Source organism: Coregonus lavaretus, assembly GCF_964263955.1.
Source record: "Coregonus lavaretus genome assembly, chromosome: 10".
Lineage (NCBI taxonomy): Eukaryota > Metazoa > Chordata > Actinopteri > Salmoniformes > Salmonidae > Coregonus > Coregonus lavaretus.
Window position 1 is genome coordinate 21643368 of NC_139997.1, and position 23483 is coordinate 21666850.

Below are 23483 nucleotides of genomic sequence, written 5' to 3' on the forward strand. Positions count from 1 at the left end.
GTGGATGGGTGGCCCACTGCAGCCCCATTTTAGCAACAGGCCCAGCCGTTTGTGATTGATAGGGGGCCAGCCCGGAAGAGTCCCCGCACACTTAACACTCACACACACCGCACATGCCACACACTGCACACACTAAACACTCACATACTACATACTGCATACGTCACATTATATGTCGTATGGGACATACATGTAGTGTAAATGTAGTCTTATATTTGTCACTCACATAAGTGAACACTGCAAATGTCAGAAAGTGTAAAGTTAATACTCATGGGCACATTGTACACAGTTAACACTTTTAGAGTGTTGCACATATTACTCATTGCTACATTCCTGAACTCTCAAAACTCATGCACGCACTACAACACAAAGAACTTGAAAGAATTTGACAGTGTTATTATAAAAAAGACAGATTCTTCACAAAATTGCTACACTTCTAAATTAAACTGCACATAGAGCCATTTTCTGTTTACAAGCAAGCGTCACATTCAAGTGATGCATGCGCATCCTCACATCAAAAGCCCTGTAGAAGAATAGCTATACACTGATGTCGGGAACTTGACAAACTTAACAATGAGTGAGTGATGACCATGAAAACACACAGGACTGATGGATATAGCTATGCTCAATAAGTATATTATTCTAGCTCTTTGTGATATTTTACCTTGCCTCGCTAGCTTGCTAGCTAATCAATCCTCCGATGACAGCTGCAATGATGTAGGCGCTAACCATCTGACTACGTATTTGTTAACTTGCACCTCTTGCAGGAAGACCATATGAATTTCACATGTGAACACGTGAAGTGTTCCAAAAAAATATGTTTCCATTTGATCACGTGATCTTATGTGAAGTTAATGTGATAGAAACTACAAGTGAAAACGTGATCACGTGAAGTGTTCCAAAAACAGATGTTTTCACCTGAATTCACATTAAATGATTTCACATGAAATGACATTTTGATTTAATGTAAATTTGATGTGATTTAACATGAAATTGCTTGTGAAATTATGTGTTTTTCCACATGTGAAATCATGTGTTTTTTCTGTAAGGGAGAAGCTGCATCTGAAGTTGGATGTTGTATTCAATCCAATGTAAACAAGCCCCTTTCTGATGTCAAACAGCGCGCTCAACTTTTAACGATGCGGCTGAGAAATGGGTCTATACTCTTGACTAAAACTTGGGGATCATCATTCTCTCCATATGGAAACAATGTGAAATGATGTTGAGAAACAACATACAATTGCTTCACTTTCAGATCATCAAAGCATTGTTTAAAGCATCATCAGTCTTTTGCTTCTTATGTTAGTTATTCTTAAGCTATTTTTAATATACTGTGTATATGTCTTCCCTATACGTTTTCAGTATTCTTGGCAGTGAGATAATTATTTTTTTAGTTAAAAAGGATCCCCTCATTGCCATCGTCTGATTTGCCATTTCAAATCAATTGCAGCTCCGGCCCAATTCACAGGAACGTCTCTGCGGCGTGCCACACACCAAACAGACAAGGTTGATCCATATTTCACGTTTTAATATTAGATGGAAACGAAAGAGAGAGAGAAGGGGGGGGGGATCGGTAGCTCCATCAGCCTCCATGCCAGAAGATGATGGGGGAGAGGCAGACCGAGGCAGACCAAAAAGAAAGGGAAGAAACAGGCGACATTTAGAGTAAATGGCATCCAAAACCCACTCCAATTATCTTTGCCAGCCACGCCAGCAAGACTGACTTAATTAAAATGACTTGAGAGGAAGGGGAGCGAAAGGAGACGGCAGTGATTGAGGGGGCAAGGCGGGTACGTATCAGCGGCGAGCACAAAGCTTCGGCGTCGGGCGACTGCCGACCACACTCCCTTTTCAATTCTGACATCAAAAGAAAATAAAGAAATAATAATAAAAAGAGAGGCCCTTGCCGTTTGGAGCCATGGAATTGCACTATTCAAATCCTATGCTTTTATCATCGTTCAGATATTCTAAAGAAGACATTTATTTATACAAAAAAAAGAGAGAATAAAACTGATTTTATTCCCCCTCCAAATCCCCCATAATCCTGTTGTGTCTTTCTGAGGCTGCCTCTGACGGTGACCTTTGTGTAGGGAGCCTGTTACCATAGAAACCAACGGTGTAACCCCCCCATTCTTTGTGAATTTCTGTCACTATTTGGGCAAAAGTGGTGACCTTAAGGTAAATAACAAGCATTCTGTTCCCCTTGCTCTAAATCAAGTGTTGTTTGTGTGCCTTACTCTCCATATCGAGCTACAGGTGAAGTGTGAGGGCCTCTACATTTAGAACAGAACAACAATCTCCTGACAATTGTTCATGTACCATAATAATAGATGGTTGGATTCTCAATTTCCTTTTGTCTTCAACTGATTTACATTATGATTATCAGAATGTCCAGGCCAAGTGTTTTTCCTTCCAGTTAAAGCAAAGCCCTGATCAGCAGATACAGTGGCTCAAGTGGCACCGCATCTTGGTTCAAATCAAATCAAATCAAACACCTGTTACTCTTTCTGTTATTGTTTCTATTGTCTCCTCTGCTGATTTGAATCTTAACTCTATTAAACAAAACCCTACTTAGAGATGTTTGTACATAAGGATGGTGTGTGGAAGCTTTATTCTAAAGTTTTTGTATGACCACAAACATATACTCAAATTCACAAGTTGAAGGCCATTGCCTACCACAGTGTAAATAGCTTTGATGTGGTCTGCAGTTTGAGACTACAATGTACAATGCAACAAACGTATCTGATCCAAAATGAATTCAAACAAAATAAACATACTTACATAAAAAGCCAATGTTTACTGAACTACAACGTATTATGAAAGTGCATTACTTTTCATGGAATAGAGCTTGCTCAGTGCTGTGTGTAATATAACAAAAATACTCAACGTTTTGGCAAAGGGATCAGGTTTTTGTTCTATTCACCACTGGTGTATTAGGTCAAATTTTTTAAGTCTTGCATATAGTGTTTCAGTCATTCAAACACTGCCTCACTACTTGTGGGGAATGACTGAGCTAGGTGAGGGGTTGAAGAGAGAGAGAAAGAGAGAAGGAAGGGGGGAAGGCGGAGGAGGGGGTTGGTTTAACATGACAACCGCTGTTTTGTCAGGGCTAAAACCAAGCTTCTCTCTCACCCCTCCCTCCTCTCCTCATCCTCTTTTCCTCCCTCCTCTCCCTATCCCTCACTCCCTCCTTACTATTCAGCTGTCACTCTCTCTCCCTCTCTCCGTCTCCCCGCTTGGGGAGAGTCGCATTCCCCTGTGTTGAGCTCAGAGGCGAGCCGGAGCGCAGCTCTCCTCAGTGGCAGGATTGTTCTCAGGGCTCTAGCTCCTCCGCCGGTTGCCGTGGAGACCTCCATACCACAGCACTGACCCTGGAGGTTTGGGTCTGTTTTCCTCCTAGCAGGAGCTACTGGCAGTTGGAGGACAGCTGTTCCTACCAGGGCCAGGTGTCAATCGGCTCCAGGCCTACAACCACCCACAACAAACACTGGGTACACACACAGAGTACACTGTCTTGTGTTGATGAAGACAAGGGAGATGTGGAAGAAAAGTGAGAGTAAAGTTGGACTGGAAGTTTTTCAGGAGGCCAAGAAATGTTCAATTGTTCAATTGTCTTTTGAGGATGAAACGTGTCGTTTTTGACCACAAACCGATGCATATTGTAATTTGGTTGTCCTTTGTGTATTTTGTGCAAATCACGATTCCTCACTTTCTGTGAATGGACTGAGTAGCCTTAATACTCAATGGCGACAGAATAGAGCAAAGTCAGATTAGTAGCTAATGTTCAGGTCACAGTATACATTACACACTGGGTCTAAATGCTCCTGCAGATGAACACTTTATTTGCAGTGTAATAGATTTTGGCAGGACCCTCTTACAGAGGAGCCAAAAGGCACATTGATCTGAATCCCACAGCAGGACAACCGTAGCGGCATTAAGATGGCGCGGAGGATTAAAGTATGGGCAACTGATCCTCAACCGTAAGCCGCAATGTAGCAATTCCTATAGGGGTTCTCCAAAATGGTGGACCAGCTTCACATGCATACCAAGGGGAGACTGATGACAGACGAGGGCATGTTCATATCTATGTAATGGGTATCACTACCAAATACATACATACTGTATACTGTACATGTCTGGGTTGGAAAACATCTCAACACAAGATGCATCACATTGCTGTCTATCGGCAGTGATTGGCTATCTCACTCATCTCCACTCCATTCATTGCTGCTGAAAAAGCTATTCTTGTAGCACTCTTCTTGAGTTGAGTACTTTCCTTGTTTCTGAGTGCATTATGCACTGCCATATCCCCCACTGCACAGATGCATGAATACTACCCCAATCTCAGTGCAGCACTTTGAATGCTTTAACTGGGTTAAAACCAGGTATAACATCTCTGTCTGTTAGTTTCACCAGTACTATTTTTATAATAATAATAATAATAATAATAATAATATATTAGTTAGTATCTGTATCTATTGTACACATAGGTGATGAAAACATAAACGGTAAAATTAGCAACATGACTTGGTATCGAGCTGCTTAAAATCCCAGAGATAGAGATACAAATTGTAGTGGTAAGTGCTTCATAATTCAAGCCTAGAATACATTTAAAAAACAAAGACATACAAACATTCTGAAGAAAACAAACATTTTACTATAATTCAAATACTACAACACAAGTCTAGAAGTCCACATGCTTCCTATAAAACCTTCCACCCTCCAGGCCTGCCTTATCTTTCAATAACAGTCCAACATTTGTCTCTTTCTCTTGTATGTAGGTTTTACAGGGATGGGGTGGGGGTTGATGGCAAAGTTAGTTGTGGAGTGTTTTGCTTCTTATAATTTTTTTACCAGGGTAAAGTAAAGTGCATGCAGCCTACGCAGGGAGGTGCGTTGCAGAGTATTTTGGCTCTTCCTCTCCATCTGTTTTGTTTTCCTTCCATCGTTTTTGATGAGCTGGGTCTTCAGTCCCCCCAATAAAATCCCATTAGCTCTTAATGAAGTCGGGCTCGCAGCCTCTCGGCCTCACCTCATTTAGCACGATTGTCTGGCGGCCATTAGCATGGAGGCAATTACAGCCGCGCGGCGAGAGTAATTGGATATGCTGACAGGGGCCCCAAGAAATGGGGAATAAAAATATTCAAACTAATAAGCTTCCATTCAGATGGTGGTATGGAGGGAAGAGGGGGCTGTGGCTAAGTTAAATCAACATAATTAGAATTAGGGTTGCTGGGTTGTTGGGGTAACGAGAGCAGGGTTGTTGTAGCTAGCAGGGTACGGAGATTTAGGGGTTTCACTGGGGGATGATGGTTGAGGTTGAGATGGCAAGAAAGATGGGATGGGAGATGGCAGGGTAGCTAGCATTCTGCTAACGCTAATGATGAAGGGCATACGGGTGAACTCGAAATTTCCCGACAAAAAGGTTGCAGGAGTATATTTATAGGCGTACGCAAATTTGTTATAAATTACTTTCTCTAGGGTATACAGTATATTAAGAAAGTATTTAGACCTCTTGACTTTTTCAAAATGTTGTTTTGTTACAGCCTTATTCTAAAATGGATTAAATACATTTTTCCCTCATCAATGGGTGTATCTACAACTTGATTGGAGTCCACCTGTGGTAAATTCTATTGACTGGACATGATTTGGAAAGGCACACACCTGTCTATTTAAGGTCCCACAATTGGCAGTGCATGTCAGAGCAAAAACCAAGCCATGAGGTCGAAGTAATTGTCCGTAGAGCTCCGAGACAGGATTGTGTCGAGGCACAGATCTGGGGAAGGGTGCCAAAAAATGTCTGCAGCATTGAAGGTCCCCAAGAACACAGTGGCCTCCATCATTCTTAAATGGAAGAAGTTTGGAACCACCAACACTCTTCCTAGAGCTGGCCATCCGGGCAAACTGAGCAATCGGGGGAGAAGGGCCTTGGTCAGGGAGGTGACCAAGAACCCGATGGTCACTCAGACAGAGCTCCAGAGGTCATCTGTGGAGATGGGAGAACCTTCCAGAAGGACAACCATCTCTGTAGCACTCCACCAATCAGGCCTTAATGGTAGAGTGGCCAGACGGAAACCACTCCTCAGTAAAAGGCACATGACAGCCCGCTTGGAGTTTGCCAAAAGGCACCTAAAGGACTCTCAGACCTTGAGAAACGAAATTCTCTGGTTTGATGAAACCAAGATTGAACTCTTTGGCCTAAATGTAAAGCATCACGTCTGGACGTAACCTGGCACCATCCCTACGGTGAAGCATGGTGATGTTTTTTTCAGCAGCAGGGACTGGGAGACTAGTCAGGATCTAAGGAAAGATGAATGGAGCAAAATACAGAGAGATCCTTGATGGAAACCTGCTCCAGAGCGCTCAGGACCTCAGACTGGGGTGAAGGTTCACCTTCCAACAGGACAACAACCCTAAGCACACAGCCAAGACAACGCAGGAGTGCCTTCGGGACAAGTCTCTGAATGTTCTTGAGTGGCCCAACCAGAGCCCGGACTTGAACCCGATCGAACATCTCTGGAGAGACCTGAAAATACTGTGCAGCGACGCTCCCCATCCAACCTGACAGAGCTTGAGAGGATCTGCAGAGAAGAATGGGAGAAACTCCCCTGTACAGGTGTGCCAAGCTTCATCCCCAAGAAGACTCAAGGCTGTAATCGCTGCCAAAGGTGCTTCAACAAAGTACTGAGTAAAGGGTCTGAATACTTATGTAAATGTAATATTTCCTGCATTTTTTATTTATACATTTGCTAAAATTTCTACAAACCCGTTTTTGCTTTGTCATTATGGGGTACTGTGTGTAGATTGATGAGGGACATTTAAAAAAAAATCAATTTTAGAATAAGACTGTAACGTAACAAAATGTGGAAAAAGTCAAGGGGTCTGAATACTTACCGAATACACTGTACATTGGATTTCCTTGTGGGATTGGAAATGGCAGCATTCACTATTTAATTGTCTTTAATGACAGTGGGAGGTGTCAGGTGCTTCAATCTAAAATAACCTTAGTTGCCTCATCTGAGAGCGACCATTTCAGATGTAGTCTGTTTAATGAGGTTGGCTTCCATCTCTGAATTGCTATGCTAACCTTGCTATGCATGTGCTAGATACTACATATGCTAGATACCATTTGGTCAACATGATACTGTATACAAGGAACTCATGGGAGTCCTAATGGCATTTCTTAAACACTTGTAAGGACACATCTAAACATAAAACACATAGCTTTGACTCCAACAATGCTAAATTATCTGTAACTAACATCTAGGCTTGAGATGCTAGTCATTATAATAATATAATATGCCATTTAGCAGACGCTTTTATCCAAAGCGACTTACAGTCATGCGTGCATACATTTTTTTGTGTATGGGTGGTCCCGGGGATCGAACCCACTACCCTGGCGTTACAAGCGCCGTGCTCTACCAGCTGAGCTACAGAGGACCACATGCTAATGCTAATTCTAACAATATAATTCCCTACCACCATTTATGTTGTCCTCCTTGATAAAAAAGAGGGGAAATGAGAAAGCGGACTTCACAGTGGAGAAATTAAATGAATTGAATTAAATGAAAGATCCAGAACATTGGGATCCAGTACTGTTGGCACATGGCGAGCCCCTCTTGGTGCCAGATGCCTGGGCATCTCCCCTGGCTCCCTCCCTCCCCCTCCCTAAGCTGAGCGACAGGTGGCAGAAACCCGATCACCAAGCACAGGCCTTCACCAGGGGCACCTCCGCCAGAACCGGGCAGCCTACCCACACCCCCCACAATGGGGGCAGAGGTGGCAGAGGACTGGATAGAACTGAACCCAAGAGGGAGTTAGAGGGATGCAGGCAGGGAGGGGGAGAATGGAGGCAGGAGGTGGCTACAATGGAGCCTTTGGCTAGCAAGAATGCAGAGATACTGCAAGGCCTGGCACTTGGTGTGCAGGGCCCAAACGGGAAACAGGAGGTCTGCTCCCACAATAGTCGGGGAGAGTCTCCTGAGGGGGCATCCACCATAGCAGGGCAAATGGCTGCTGTCGACAATGCTATCTGAAGGCCCCTCCCAGGCATCGCCTATGTTTAGACCTGGCCCCACCTGGTGACACTTTCCCTAAAACACCACAACACACAGTGATACAATGCAGATAGACTTCTTGAGATTATACACTGGAACTGATAGGAACATTTTGGTTATTGAAACCCATTTTTATTGCATGTAGTTTTACAGGCTGTATCTTTGTCAGGAATGACAACAAAGGGAACTAGAGGAGAGGAAGACAATGTTTGTATTCTTATGTGTCTATCCATCTTAGAATTGGTCTATCATTGGTCATGATACTGGGAAAGCATATAGCATTGTCTAAAGGTTTCACTTTAATCCATCCAGACCGGTGTGGATTGGGTGGACAGCACAGGAGGTTGGTGGCACCTTAGTTGGGAAGGACTGGTTCATAGTGATGGCTGGAACGCAATAAATGAAATGGTAATCGAACTCATCAAACACACGATTTCCATGTGTTTGATACCATTCCATTCACTCCATTCCAGCCATTATTTTAGCCGTCCTCCCCTCAGCAGCCTCCTGTGGTGGACAGCTGTGTTTATCAGGATCATATACTGTAGCTGCATGATCGCTGCCCATTCATCAATAAAAGAACAAGATGATGTGAAGGAAGGCATTCCATTGAGCAGAGACAGTGGTACCTGGTGTGGATGGCTGGCGCTTCCCTAACACAGAATGCTAGGTTAAAACCTATAACGACTATCAGAAGTGCAGTCAAGCAGCTAAGCGCACAATAGCAGGAGCGGGAGGAGCAACACAAGCCTCATCCACTCAACACACCCCTTCTCTCCTCTCTCCACGCCTTTGGAATAAAAATGTTTATTAGTCTAAAAAGATCTATACAAACAAACACTCTGTGCGACAGGGCGAGATGGCGGCTCCAGCCAGGAGGAGATTTAATTAGCGAAATCTCGTTAGGTCTAACAAAATTAAGTGTAAAACAATCCTCGGCAGGGCTCCAAAAAATCCATGCGGGAGAGGAGAGGAGGGAGAGAGGACGCAGTGGCTGGGAGCGATTAGGGCCGGGAGGAAATGGAGACAGGCAGCGCCAGCGCACCGTTGCTGTGGCGGGAAATGGCTTGGAATATCCAGCTGCTTTTGCACTCAATTAAAGCGACTTCCCTTTCTTTCTGCCCTCCAACCCCCTCTTCTCATCCTATTCCTACAACAACAAAAATTCACCTCCCTGTTGCCTGTCATTATAGTGTCACGGTAAAGCCCTCGTCTTGATCTCTCCCAACAGCTTCACTTAGAACTCATCAACTCCAGTCAATTCCATCCTGGCTAGCTCAACCATTAAAGACACAAATAGTGTTTTTAGAGTGAATCTAACTGCTATTAAAAATGTGAAGGGGGAAAAGCGGCATCCAAACTCCCTGCGAAAAGTAAAGGCAACTTAAAAAGTCAAATTGGGAAATACAATTTAGTCTGCGGAATTACGAAGTGGCCTTAAATGATTGACGTCGATCTAGCTCAACCGAACCGCAATGGAGTTGAGTCAATCAAAGAGACTTACAGTAACTACTCTTGCATGGTAGTTTGTTTAAGGTAGGAGTTACACGTAATTGTGTGCTCTTAGTCTTAGCCTTCCTCATGGAATGATACAAACACTTGGAGTTGGATCTGAAGAAGCAGCTTGACAGTATTAGATGTACCAGATGTGCTGCTAAGATGTGTTGTGCACAAAACACATGCCTAAAGACTACACTTAGGCCCTGGCTGAATATACCTCTTCTTTAATGGTGCTGTAAACAAACATACAGTATGTAAACAGTAACTCTGGCGAAGAAGGCTTCAAGTCGTACTTCCCTATTTCAGGATTGTGAAAAGGTGATGGGAGAACTTACAGTTAGTTTGCCCTCGGCAACACAGCAGGAGTCAATGTTGTCGTTGTCTGCTCTTCCACACCTTAGTGTCCGATCTTCCACACAAAGTCTGCAAAACACAGGGAAATGTTGCTGTGTGAGTACACATGTATGTTTAAAGTCACTTTTTAACATATCCCACCTACTGTACACAAAATAAAGCAAAAGCAGCAAAGCAGTTGTAATTTCACAATGATACAGGTCTGGGGTTTTTGTTATGTTTACAGTATTATTGGCATGAAAATACCCCCATATAATGGGTGTGAATAGAGCGGTGAGGAGAAGGAGTCTACCATGTCCGGAAGTGACTTTGCCATTCATTTTCTGCATTCAGGTTCACTCAAACATCGTTTTAAGCTTTGTTTTACTACTGACAGTTACAGCTGATTTTGGGATTGTATATCGATTCTCTCTCTTTAAATATTTGTCATCTGATATATTTGTTTCAGTCTCTGAATTGTTTAATCAAACTTTTCGCCGCCAGCTCCAGATATCAGGGCATAAAAAATACAATCTATGTCCTGAATTAGCCATGTGCGCCCAGCTATATCATGGGTAAGTGCTATCCGGGATACTTGGGACGTCCCTACCCTAATCCTAACCTTAACCCCTACCCTTACCCTAACCATAACCATTACCCTTACCTAACCCTAAACTTAACCCTTACCTTAACCATTTAAAATGTAAAGGACCCCGGATAGCACGGACCCTATATCCTGTCCCGAGCTTGTTTTCCCCAGTTTTTCCTTGCTAAAATAGCTGGCTAGCTGAACTATGCTAGTTTTCGTCATCATTGTCCAACTTCATAAATACTGCATTCTTTGCAAGTTATACAATCATTTATCTAAGAAAATCGCTGGAAAGAAACTTGAAAAATAATTATTGTTTTGTTGAAGAGTCATGACTGGTTCGAGCTATCTGTCGTGTCGTAAGACAATGGTGGCAAAAGTTCCCATTGCTACCTAACGAGGATCCAAGTTCAGTTTTGAGATCCACCGGCATCATTGGCATAGGGTTAGCTGGACGTTTCTGACTGGTCTTGGAACTGTGACAACGGGCAGCCTCTCCTCGCTTGGCTCGATGGGAGATGTAGTGATTTTGCCAACACAGCCAGATATGTACACAGTCTTGTACCGTTAACCTTTTTTAAACTGACTATCATATTTGTTGATTAAATCTGACTTTATTTGTATAATAAGTAATCCAGGAATGTCACGAGTAAAGTGACACGAGAAAACACGAGAAAATAGCAACTCTACAGAGCATCAATGGCTACAATGAATGGCTAAATTACTTCTGGACACAAAGGGTCCACGGAGCTCCTCCTCTTCCTCACCACTCTATATGTTGAATATAGAATATCTTGGCTGCAAGGAGCCTTAGTCTCTTTGAGACAAATTCCTTTGTGCCTAGTACCTCCATAGGCTCTTGGACTCCCCACGTTTCGAGGAGTTCTGGTGCAGTGCAGGAAGTCAGTATGCACATGTAACAGATTTAAGTTCAATCTTCCATTTAGGATTGGACACCTGATCTTTCACTTGACCGGCAAGTCATGTATCCTGTCAGTGGGAGTATGCTGGGCCTCCCAGCAGGCTAGCAACTCCAGCAGCTACCTGCTAACACTGGAGCTCTGAATGGCCAATGTTTACCAAGACCTGCACTGCTCAATTGGGACTTGTGTGAGGTATAGGCTAGGGAGCTTGGAGACTGGAGATATAACAGACAGGGGGAGGGGGGATGCACATGCTGCAGCAGTTACATGGCTTTTTCGTTTCCTTCACTTCAAGACCACTAACAAATCCATTAAAGGACTGGATAGGATTCCACCATACACCATTTTGCTTCAATGTATAAACTCATTTCAGACCAGTGCTCATGAAAGGAGACAAGGCGAGTAGGGGGGGGGGGGGGGGGGTCTATCCTCTAGCCTGGGTTGTTCACTTCACCAACACAACAGTCACCCAAGGAAGATGAGGGGATGTGGAAGGGGAGGCATTTCTAAGGTTTCCTCCAGCTACAAAGAAAACATTTTGGAATGGTCTGTAATCCCTCTGGAAGCTTCCCCCTATGCTCCGGGACCAGCAGTGGCCTTCCTCTCCAGCCGCTCAACCCTGGCTGGCCTTCCTGTTGACGTCAAAGTGAATTAGAGCGGGTCGAAGCAGCAGCGGCTCCCCCCGGGGGGCTGGAGGACTAATCACTGTGTTCCTCGTAAACCACAGAGGATGCATTAGCATTCCTGGAGCAGCAGACCACCCCAGCAGACCACCACACCAGCCCCACTAAGGCCTGTCAGCCTGGGCCCCCAAACAGACACGGAGAGAGAGGAGAGAGTGGGCCTCTCTGACTTGGGAGAGGGGGAGGTGGGGGGCGTTAGATTTTTGCCACATTCAGTCACTGTCTTGGTCTCAGAGTCTCAAGGAGTCTGGCATGTCACCTTGTGCAAACAGTTCAGGCCTAGCACACATACGCTCACACACATGCACACACAGTCCCCCAGTCTAGGAATTCTTCATTAAATTGGACAGTGGGAGGATGGGGCACTGCTCTCGGGTTACGTTTTGACTTGATTAATGCTGAAGGAATTGGACACGGCAGCAGTGCTACCCCATGACAAGTTATTGTGCTTCCTGTGAGTTTTTATCGCAGCCCTGTACAACATTTGTTCTCGAATAATGGGATGCGCTCGGCTGCTTTGAACTCGTTTGCGGCCATGCGTTACGAGACAATTCAGCTCATTTGCTCCATTTGTTTTTTTACAATTCACATTGTGGAGTACAGGCAGTCTGTTTCAGTTTCAGGCAAACATGTTCAGAGAAGATACAACGTTAATATGGGTAATGAATATTCACTAAATATCCTATAAACGTGCACAGACTCAGTACACATTGGAATATTCCAGATGGACCTCTTTAAGATCCCCAAACTCTCCTCTTTGGAAGAGGAAGGTCAAGGTGAGCAGGGTGGACCAAAGGACTCATTTCCCACAATCCCTTGCCAGCAATAGCCCCCCAGCTGTTCAAAGCCTGCAATAACAGCTGCTCAGAGGTTTAGTGCTTCATGTTACTATGACAACAGTGGACTGATTCATATGCACAGTCTCTCTGTTCTAATAACGAAAGTGACATTATGCTATAATTTCATTTCCATAAAACACAAGAAAAGCGAGCAAGGTTTTTCTACACTAATATGCAGGGCATGAAGTAGCTAATACATTATTTATACATTTTGGAGTTCTATAGCACATGCACCCAAACTCAAAAACCCATGCCCCACAAAATTCACACCCCACACTTGCAACAAACACCAAACAGAATGTAACTGTATCTGTAGAATTAACAATATATACAACCCTTACAGTGGTTTCAGGCACACACACAATGGGACCTAAATCTTCCGTCATGCCCTACAGCTGTACAGAATATCACACAGATCACTGTCAAACAGGATGTATAAAAATGATACCATTTTCTTTCCTCTGGCCAAACAGGAAGTGAGGTCATTTGGCCATCTTCACTGGGGATTTCTATATGGTGCTGATGCTATAAGAAACGCAGAATAGTACTTCCATATCTACAGTATAAAGCCTATAGATGACATAAACAATTCAACTCTTTCCACTGTCTTTTATAAAAATATGTCTCTACCACTTTCCAGATGGTAAAATAGCATTAACTATTTATTTAGTCATAAATAAATGGGGAGGGAACTTATTTTGGCCACAATCAATAGCAATAATTAAGTATTTTAACATAATACCAACCCTTACCATGCAAAATATATACTCTTTCACCATCACACACACAGGTTATTTTGAAACACACACTATGTACTTAACATTTGGAACAGCACAGAACACAATTGCATGTGTTTATGATTTATTCTAAGCTCAATATTGGGGACTATTACTAGATGAGTATGGCTAAGACTATGTTGTTTAAGGGTAACAACTATAGAATTCCGGGGAGCTTTGGATGACAATGGTAGGTATTCCCATAGTGGTAACAGGACACTCCTTGGCATCACAAGGGGTTTAACCCAACGTTTAACGAGCAAGCAGCTAATAATAGGCAGCTGTGGAAGACAAAGCACAGGACACACACGGACATACACACACACACATAATATACACACACCGCACGACACCCTATCCACCCTTAAATGCACACACAAAACAATACACACATGTGTATACATACACACACAAACACTGATCCATATACAGTTGCTAGGAAATGTCTACACATCGCTTGCACAACCTTCACATTTTGCTGCATTAAAAATAAATCTAAAAAGGGGTTGCATTCTATTTTTTTCCCTACTGATCTTCACAACCTATTTCACGTTTTCAAAGTGAAAGAAAAATTGTAGAAAATGTTTCAAATTAATAAAAAAATATATATTTGTATGTCTTCACACCCCAGAGTTAATACTTGGTGGAAGCACCTTTGGCAGTCATTACAGCTATGAATCATTTTGAATAAGATTATACCAACTTTTCACAACTCTTAAGGGCCCTACACACCCTACGCAAACAGAGCGACGGAGCATTGTATACGGTCCATTCCAAAATTCGAGCCACACAAAAGTAAGTAGAACTACGTAGAAAACGACGTTGCATTTGCGTAGTTTGCATAACGTGTGTAGCAGCCTTTAGGGCAACATACACTACCATTCAAAAGTTTGGGGTCACTTAGAAATGTCCTTGTTTTCGAAAGAAAAGCAATTTTTCTGTCCATTAAAATAACATCAAATTGATCAGAAATACAGAGTACACATTGTTAATGTTGTAAATGGCTATTGTAGCTGGAAACGGCTGATTTTTAATGGAATATCTACATAGGTGTACAAAGGCCCATTATCAGCAACCATCAGTCCTGTGTTCCAATGGCACGTTGTGTTTGCTAATCCAAGTTTGTCATTTTAAAAGGCTAATTGATCATTAGAAAACCCTTTGCAATTATGTTAGCGCAGCTGAAAACTGTTGTGCTGATTAAAGAAGCATTAAAACTGGCCTTCTTGAGACTAGTTGAGTATCTGAAGCATCAGAAATTGTGGGTTTGATTACAGGCTCAAAATGGCCAGAAACAAATAACTTTCTTCTGAAACTCTTCAGTCTATGAAGGCTAATCCATGCGAGAAATTGCCAAGAAACTGAAGATCTTGTACAACGCTGTGTACTACTCCCTTCACAGAACAGCGCAAACTGGCTCTAACCAGAATAGAAAGAGGAGTGGGAGGCCCCAGTGTACCACTGAGCAAGAGGGCAAGTACATTAGAGTGTCTAGTTTGAGAAACAGACGCCTCACAGGTCCTCAACTGGCAGCTTCATTAAATAGCACCCGCTTAACACCAGTCTCAACGTCAACAGTGAAGAGGCGACTCCAGGATGCTGACCTTTTAGGCAGAGTTGCAAAGAAAAAGCCATATCTCAGACTGCCCATCTTAATCTTTTATTTTTATTGGCCAGTCTGAGATATGGCTTTTTCTTTGCAACTTTGCCTAGAAGGTCAGCATCCCGGAGTCGGTGGTGTATATCCATTGTTTTTGTCCAAATTGCTCAAGCTCAGTATATTTTGTTGGGAGTAATTGATGGACAGCAACATTCAAACCTTGTCTCTGATTTTCAAGCAAATTTAAGCCAGGACTGAGACTGGACCACTCAGGACCCACCGAAAAAACCCACTGACAAAATGAAACTCTACCCCAGGGTTAGGTTTTCAGAAGACTGAGGCAGTTTTTCCTCTAACTTTTTACCCGAGCTTTGCTCCTTTCATATTTCTTTTGATCCTGAAAAATTCCACAACAAAACTTGAAAATACAGAGGATCAACAACATTGCATTCACGCTACATAACTAGACAATGTTTGAATATTGCTGTCCATCAATGATTCCCAACCAAATGTACTGAGCTTGAGCAATTTTGACAAAAACAATGGATACTGTATATGTTGACCTAAGAGTCGTGCAAAGTTGGTAAAATTGTGTTAAAATTTATTCACAGCTGTAATGGCTGCCAAAGGTGCTTCCACCAAGTATTAATTCAGGGGTGTGAAGACATACACAATCAATACATCTTCGTTTAAAAAAAATATTCATGTGGAACATTTTCTATAATATTTATTTCACTTTGAAAGCAAGCTGTGCAAGGGGTGTGTAGACTTTCACTAGGCACTATCCACTATGTATACTTTACATCAAATGAGTGAATAAGAAAACACTGATCAATTGCTAATAATACCTAATAAATCAGCTATGTACCTATATCAAATTAGCATGTACAATGTGATATCTTTATTTTCAATGGTGCATGTGCTGATGTAGAGGGTAAAGCAAAAGGTGCAGGGATGAACCATTTGAAAGTCAAGTTCGAGAGATAGGAGCTTTGGGGTGTGGTCACTGGTCAGTCAGTATGCCCTAAATGACTTCCATCTTCCATTCTATATTTTCCAAATGATTTGACTCTAGAAAATGGACTGTGCTATATTACATATGAGGAGAACTAAATCATTCCTCAATCTAGTGTTCAGCAATGCTGTTTACACTAGCCATAACTAAGGCCGTTTGGTCAATAAAACCAAATAACTCGACCCTTCAGTCCCAGATGATACATGTCCATTTTACAATCTGTGTCAATCCTATTTCATGATATGAAAATGCTATTAAAATGCCACATGATATGACATGACCTAAGGCATCCATGCAGTTTATGCTATTGCTTCACTCCCTCCCCAATGTAATAAAACTGAAGGAGCACACATGCTACCGCACATAACTCGTATGATCTGAACCATGCTCCTCGGCACCCATGGGCCTAATGGGGTCGGCCTCTTATGCATCATATGCTCTTTCGCTTACACCAGAGCTGAGCACCAGAGCGACCTGGCTGTCGGCCAGCAAGCCCAGGCCCCAGCCCTATCCCCAGCCCCTCAGCCTCAGCTCTATAGACGTAGCTCCAGCCTCAGCCCTAGAACGTAGCTCCCAGACCCATCCCCATCCCAATAGCCCCAGCCCCATGAGCCCTATCCGCAGCCCCATAGTCCCAGCCCAATAGCCCCAGCCCCAACCCTAGTCCTAGCCCCAACCCCAGCTCCAACCTGTGTCAGCCCAGCACAGCCCAGGCCAACCAACACTCCCCCCCACATCTAGAGACAAGGACTATAGGAATGAGATCTGGGAAGTGGGGGAGCTGAGGGAGAGGAAGGAGGGATAGGGGTAACGGAGGGGGAAAGACTGAGCCACTAGGCTTTCAGCAGATTCCTCAGGCTTGGGGATGAATTGGGTGGATGGTGGATGGACCCTCCTGTAGCGCACAGTAGGCTGGCTGATCTAACGCACGCAGAGGGACACTAAAACTATCTTCCCGTGGTGGAGTCTTCCCTCTTTTCGGAGGGTCAGAGACAGACATGCCTGTTTTATATTCCTCCATTGGGCCTCTGATCGGCCCACAATGTCTCCCAGACGTTCATTTGTTGTCCCTCTGTCTAGCAGAAGGGAGAGCGAGCGGAGGGAAGAGGGAACATAATGAACTTGGCAGAAGAAGGGCAAGGGCCTGAAAAGTCAAGACAGTGTGGAATTCCCCGTCGGTGTCTGAAGTCAGGCTTGCTGGCTGACCCCCCCCCCCCTCTCTCTCTCTCTCTCTCGCTCTCTCTCACTCTATCTCTCTCTCCCCAAGTGGGAAAGAAAAGGTTAACCCTTTCTGAGGCACATGCAATCGGGGGCTTCGCCAGGCATTTGTATGTGCAGCATAGATGTGTGTGCATAATCTAGTTAATACATTTTCTATGCATGATCTAGCCAACTTCATCAGTTTTCTACGTCTGAATATTCTGTTAAGATGCAGTGCTTGAAGTGGATTGATAAGGTGTTGATACTCTTTAATTTTGCTGTACAAGGGTCAATATTTTAGAAGCAATATTTTATAAGAGGTGCTGGTATTCAAGCAGTAGAAATGTTGAATGTGGTTGTCTGTTTTGTTTCTGAGGACAAGATGTATTTAAGAGAGAAGCGAAAGCTGAGAGGTGCGCTGCAATCTGTATTAAATGTCTATAACGGTTTATAAATACCACCACAGCAGGGCGTCAGTGGAACCAGGGACAGCAGCCAGCCTGTTAAATGGCTGCTACACACACACACACACACACACACACACACACACACACACACCAGGGGACTCAAGAGGAAGGTACAAGTGATCCTCCACCATTCTGCTCTTTACTGGGGACATCTCACCTCCAGTAAAGCCTCACTGACAGACAGTTCCACAGCTCCACCTAAGCACTGGTCTCGGGTCAGTTTTCCTTTCCCAGTTCCCTAAACATACCCGTTACTATTAAACAAGTACACCTGACCCCAGATCAGCACTCAGGGGCTACAATGTCCATTTACACCAAACTGACCCTGGCCCGCACCAACCCATGGAGAGGGCCATGTACTCACCACAGGGAAGGGACCCTGACCGGACAGACACAGGGTACCAGACTGTGTGTACGGTGCTGTCTGTGTGGAAAGGCTTCTCTCCTCACCCTGCTAGGCAGAGCCAGACTAAAGCATTTGGGGCCCCAGGGCACTGACCTCTGGGGGCCCCCCATGCCCTCTCATTGGCTAGAATGGTTCCACCTCATCTTGCCTCCTGCCGCCTGCCTTCCATCTTTGAGGGCATGGGGCAGTTTGTTGTTGCTGTTTTAAAGCTCATATTTTGTTCAAATTTCCCCATTTGTGCAGTTTTAAAGCTAATTTCCTGCAATTCTACACATTTTACTATCATATGCTATCTGGGGGCCTCCTGGAGGTCGGCGGTCTGGGGCACGTGCCCTGCATGCCCGTTCAGTAATCTGGCCCTGCTGCTAGGGCCTTGTCATTCTAGCACAGACATGGCAGCGGGCCACAGATACTCTGGCTGCTGTGTTCAGCCCCACACCAGTCGCTCTACACTACACAACAGCTGTTTACATTTCATTTTAGAACAGAGCTGTCGTCAACCTTTTCAGGGATACCATTATAAAGTTATAGAAAAGGGAGGGACTGAAGTCAAGTGGAAGATGGAGAACGGGGGTTCACCACTAGGTGACATAGCTGGTGTTCTCTAGTGCCACACAATGGCGCCGTCTTTGAGCCCGCCGTGGCTCCTTGTAGGTGTCGTGTTTCAACTCTGACCTTACGATGGTTGGGGAAGCAGGTTGATTGGTTGGTCACTGTCTTTAGAATGGTATGGTGGCAGAGGCTGGCGGTTATGTGGTTATGACTCTGGTAAGCTCGCTGGATCAGCCACTGGCATTATGTTAACGTTCTGACATGACTAGTGTCTTGTGACAGACAAATTAAATATTTTGACAGACAAGATTTGGTGCTTGGTGTTTAGATGATGACATGACAGACCCGTACAGGGCCATTTCGGTCCAAACCGTCCAATCAAAGGTGACAAAAGTATTTTGTTACAATGAGTTCGTGGTGGAGCAGGTTGCAGAAAGGTTATAAACAGGTTGCAGTGGGGTTATAAACACACTGTATGTATACATGGTCTCTTATGGCCATTGAAAAGGCATATAGTTGCTCAACAAAGCAGCCAGCAAAAACCTCCACCTCAGTGTTTTTTTTATTATTCATTGGGGAAAATCAGGGTTGGGGTCAATTCGATTTAAAGGCTATCAGTTCATGAAGTGATTTGAATTAAAAATTCAGAATTAGAAAATACCTTCTATTTTTCAGTTTATTGGGAAGTAATTGTAATTTCAGTTTACTTTCTGAATTGACTGCCTGTAATTAGAATTGACCCAAACCCTGGGGAAAAGGGAAGATTTACCACAATAGAGGGTGAAAAACACTTCTGGACAGTATTCATCCAGTCAGTCATTCATGACAAGATGAGGACAGTGCAGAGAGATCAGAAAATAGAAAACAGTAGCTTCAATTCTGTTGACGAAAGCTGTTATCAGCAGGTCCAAAATCCCAAAATGTCTTGGTCTGATAGACCTCTATAGAGAACTGTACTCTTCCTAAAAACATGAACATTTCTGCAAACAAACAGCCAAAAGTTGTCATTTTAAAAGTCAGTTTAGTGTTAAGCCACTGGGCCTTAACTTGGCAAGAAGTTCCAAACCTGTATCAAAACCATGCATTTCTTTGCATCGCAACTTCCACAGGCCCGAGTGGAACTATCAATACATAAAAGATCAACGGACTCTTTCCTTGTGAATGGAGTGTAGTACATCTGTGATTTAAATCGACTAAGATCTATCTACCAGAAACCAGAATTAAATCATGTCTATCGCTCCTTATGCTCTCTGCAGTATTTCTTTAGCATCTTTTTGTACTTGCTGGATCTTCCAAAAATAACAAAGTATAGAGAAAGAAAATGGTATGATGAAATGCATTGCTATTTAACGGTGTTAAATTTGTATCAGTAACTCTCACTTTTCATTGACAGTGGGAACAATAGGATCATTAGAAAAGCAAAGCTCATATCGCGGCACATATCCTAACATACTAATTACCCGGCACACAGTTTGAATCTGTTTATTATGCATGAAATAATCTAATGTGATGACTGCAATAATTATGTGCACACAGATAATAAGATAAAAGAGTGGTAACAAATTATGGACAGACGATACCAAACGGGATTTGTAGTTGTAGTGGAGAAATGCTCAATGAAAGACTAAGTTGAAAATGAGTGCTCCCAGCAAACACGGAACATTCCCAGAACATTAGCCAAGATTTCCAATAAATTAGATTTAGGGTTTTTGCTAACATTAGGATGATAACATCACAAAAATGTTTCAAAAAAATGTTTGAAATTAAATATCTTTGAAATGTTCTAACATTCACTAAAATGTTGTACACAAAATCTGTAACAACCACCACAGAACATTCCCCACAAGTTGTCATTAGGTTTCCAGGTAATGTAATAACACAATGTACAAGTAATGTTTTCCCATCAAAACAAAATTGGTTCTGTGAACATTATAGGAATGCCCTGTGCAACCTAACTTAAACATTGTATGAATGTCATCACAACTAAGCATATTTTGTGTTTTGGGAACCTATCTCTTGTAATGTACCCAAACTGTTCCCACAACCGAATGTAATGTTCTGGGAACCTTCAAAGAACTCAGAAAGGTTGTTCTGTCAACATTCTTGCAACATCAAAGGAATGTTTTGTGCACCCTGATGCAAACATTATCTGAATGTCAGCACAGCTAGACAGTTTTAGTGTTTTGAGAACCTATCTCTTCTTATATCAACACAATGTTCCCACAACCCAAAGAAACATTCTGTGAACCTTTAAAGAGCAGATTAAATGTGTTCAGGGAACATTCTTGTAACATCGGGTGAATGTTTTTTTAACCCTAAAAGAAACATTGTAGAATAATTTGCACAACTGGACAGTTTTTGTGTTTTGGGAACATATATTTTGTGATATCCCCACAATGTTCTCACTAGACTGTTCCGACAACCTAATGAAACATTCTGGGAACCTTTAAAGATAGGATTAAATGTGTTCTAGAAAAGTTCTTGCAACATCAGGTGAATGTTTTATACAAACATTCTATAATCATCAGCACGACTGGACAGTTTTTGTGTTATGAGAACATTTGCCGCGACCAAACGAATGTTCTGGGAACTTTCACAGAACCAATTTTGGCTTGCTGGGCTGTCTCTTCGTACTACTATACATAATGGACTACCGAGCCTGAATTAACATCTAGAAAATGTCTGTACCACGATATGTGTTCCACATGGATGCTGGTCTATGCTGGTCTATGTCCAATGCTTCCCACAGTTGTGTCAAGTTGGCAGGATGTCTTTTGGGTGGTGGACAATTCTTGATACACACAGGAAACTGTTGCGCATGAAAAACCCAGCAGTGTTGCAGTTCTTGACACACTCAAACCGGTGCACCTGGCACCTACCACCATACCCCATTCAAAGGCTCTTAAATATTTTGGCTTGCCCATTCACCCTCTGAATGGCACACACACAATCCATGTCTCAATTGTCTCAAAGTTTAAAAAATCCTTCTTTAACCTGTCTCCTCCCCTTCATCTACACTGATTGTGGTCCTGTATGGCTCAGTTGGTAGAGCATGGCGCTTGAGCATGGCGCTTGCATCGCCAGGGTTGTGGGTTCATTTCCCAAGGCCACCCATATGTAAAGTGTATGCAAGCACGACTGTAAATTGCTTTGGATAAAAGCATCTGCTAAATGGCATATATTACTGATTGAAGTGGATTTAACAAGTGACATCAATAAGGGATCATAGCTTTCACCTGGTCAGTCTATTTCATGGAAAGAGCAGGTGTTCCTAATGATTTGTACAGTCAGTGTATATGTATGATTGGGATTTAAAGGGTTAATTTATTACTATATAGCAACCCTGATGAGAAGTCTTTTTTTTTTTTGACAATAGTAAATGTCTAATCATTTTACTATGAAATAGTTCCTTTTATTGTATGTTGATAATTACTGAATAACTGGAAAATAGGACATGGGGCCATTGTTTTAAGACACATAAAGGCTGAGTGGAATCAATAGGGTTCTCTTTATCTCTTGGTACAATGGGTAACATGTACAATGAAACTACTAGCATCCTTTTGTCGCTAATTGCTCTGTGTGCAGATTCCTTTAGAGTCTGTGTCTGTTATAATAATCCCAAGAACGCACACCATTTCCCAGAGTCTATGCATCCACTTGATAAATCTGCCATCTTATTGTTTACAATGTGACTTGAAAGGCAACAACTTGATGCCCTGGGTCTAATCAAACGTAACAAACGTGAAAGGACATAAAATAAGAAGTGGCATGTGTTGTTTGGAACAGCCAGTGGGAAGTTAGATGCGTGTTGAGTCGTAAAAACGCAACCACTTCTTAAATCAGAACTGAAATGTGGTTAGCCTACAACATCTTACAAACACACAGCTTTCATTCACAAGTGGTGTGTGTGTGTGTGCCACTACGAATCAAGGCATAATAGTCCCCACATCCATACACAGTCATTTAATTTACCTTTGACTGCATTTAAGGTTTGGATTTCATATTAAATCCCTGACTATATTATATTTCAAGCCTGAATGAAATTCCTGGACATAAAGTTCAATGGGATCTCCATAAACATGTCACTAAGCATTTCCTGTTGAGGAGTGAAAACCTGCACCGTCTAAAAGTCACCCTTACACACAGATCTCAGATCAGTTTACCGTCCCCAAAGCCTAACCTTAATCATTAGAGGTTGTGGATGCAAAACTGACCTTAACTCAGAATCTAGGACCTACAGTACTTTATACTATTTCTAAGAAACCTTGTCCTTGCTTACAAACCAACCCGGCCCCCTTGGGCTCCTGCCTTCCAGCAATACAGGAGCATGGTCTGACACATGGCTAAGGCTAAACATGATCTTCTTGCAGAAGCATTGAAAGAGCAGCAAGATTCAGACATTCCAAACCTATACTGCAGAGCAACCGGCCAAAATATTACATTCTCACATTAGTGATGTCACAACAAACCTACTTCGATTCTCTACAAGAAATAGTATTTAAAGAGGAATCTCAGCTGCAAGTGAAGCAGCTGCAGAAAATTC

General features: G+C 42.9%; 1 protein-coding gene across 1 annotated transcript in view; it reads right to left on the reverse strand.

The window, feature by feature from the left end:
• Positions 1-23483, reverse strand: part of LOC311136251 (homeobox protein PKNOX2-like) — an 89087-nt gene that overhangs the window by 54689 nt on the left and 10915 nt on the right. Inside the window, exon 2 of the mRNA XM_084170383.1 lies at positions 9893-9980. The gene's annotated coding sequence lies outside the window, so the exon portion shown is untranslated. The remainder of the gene's footprint in view (positions 1-9892; positions 9981-23483) is intronic.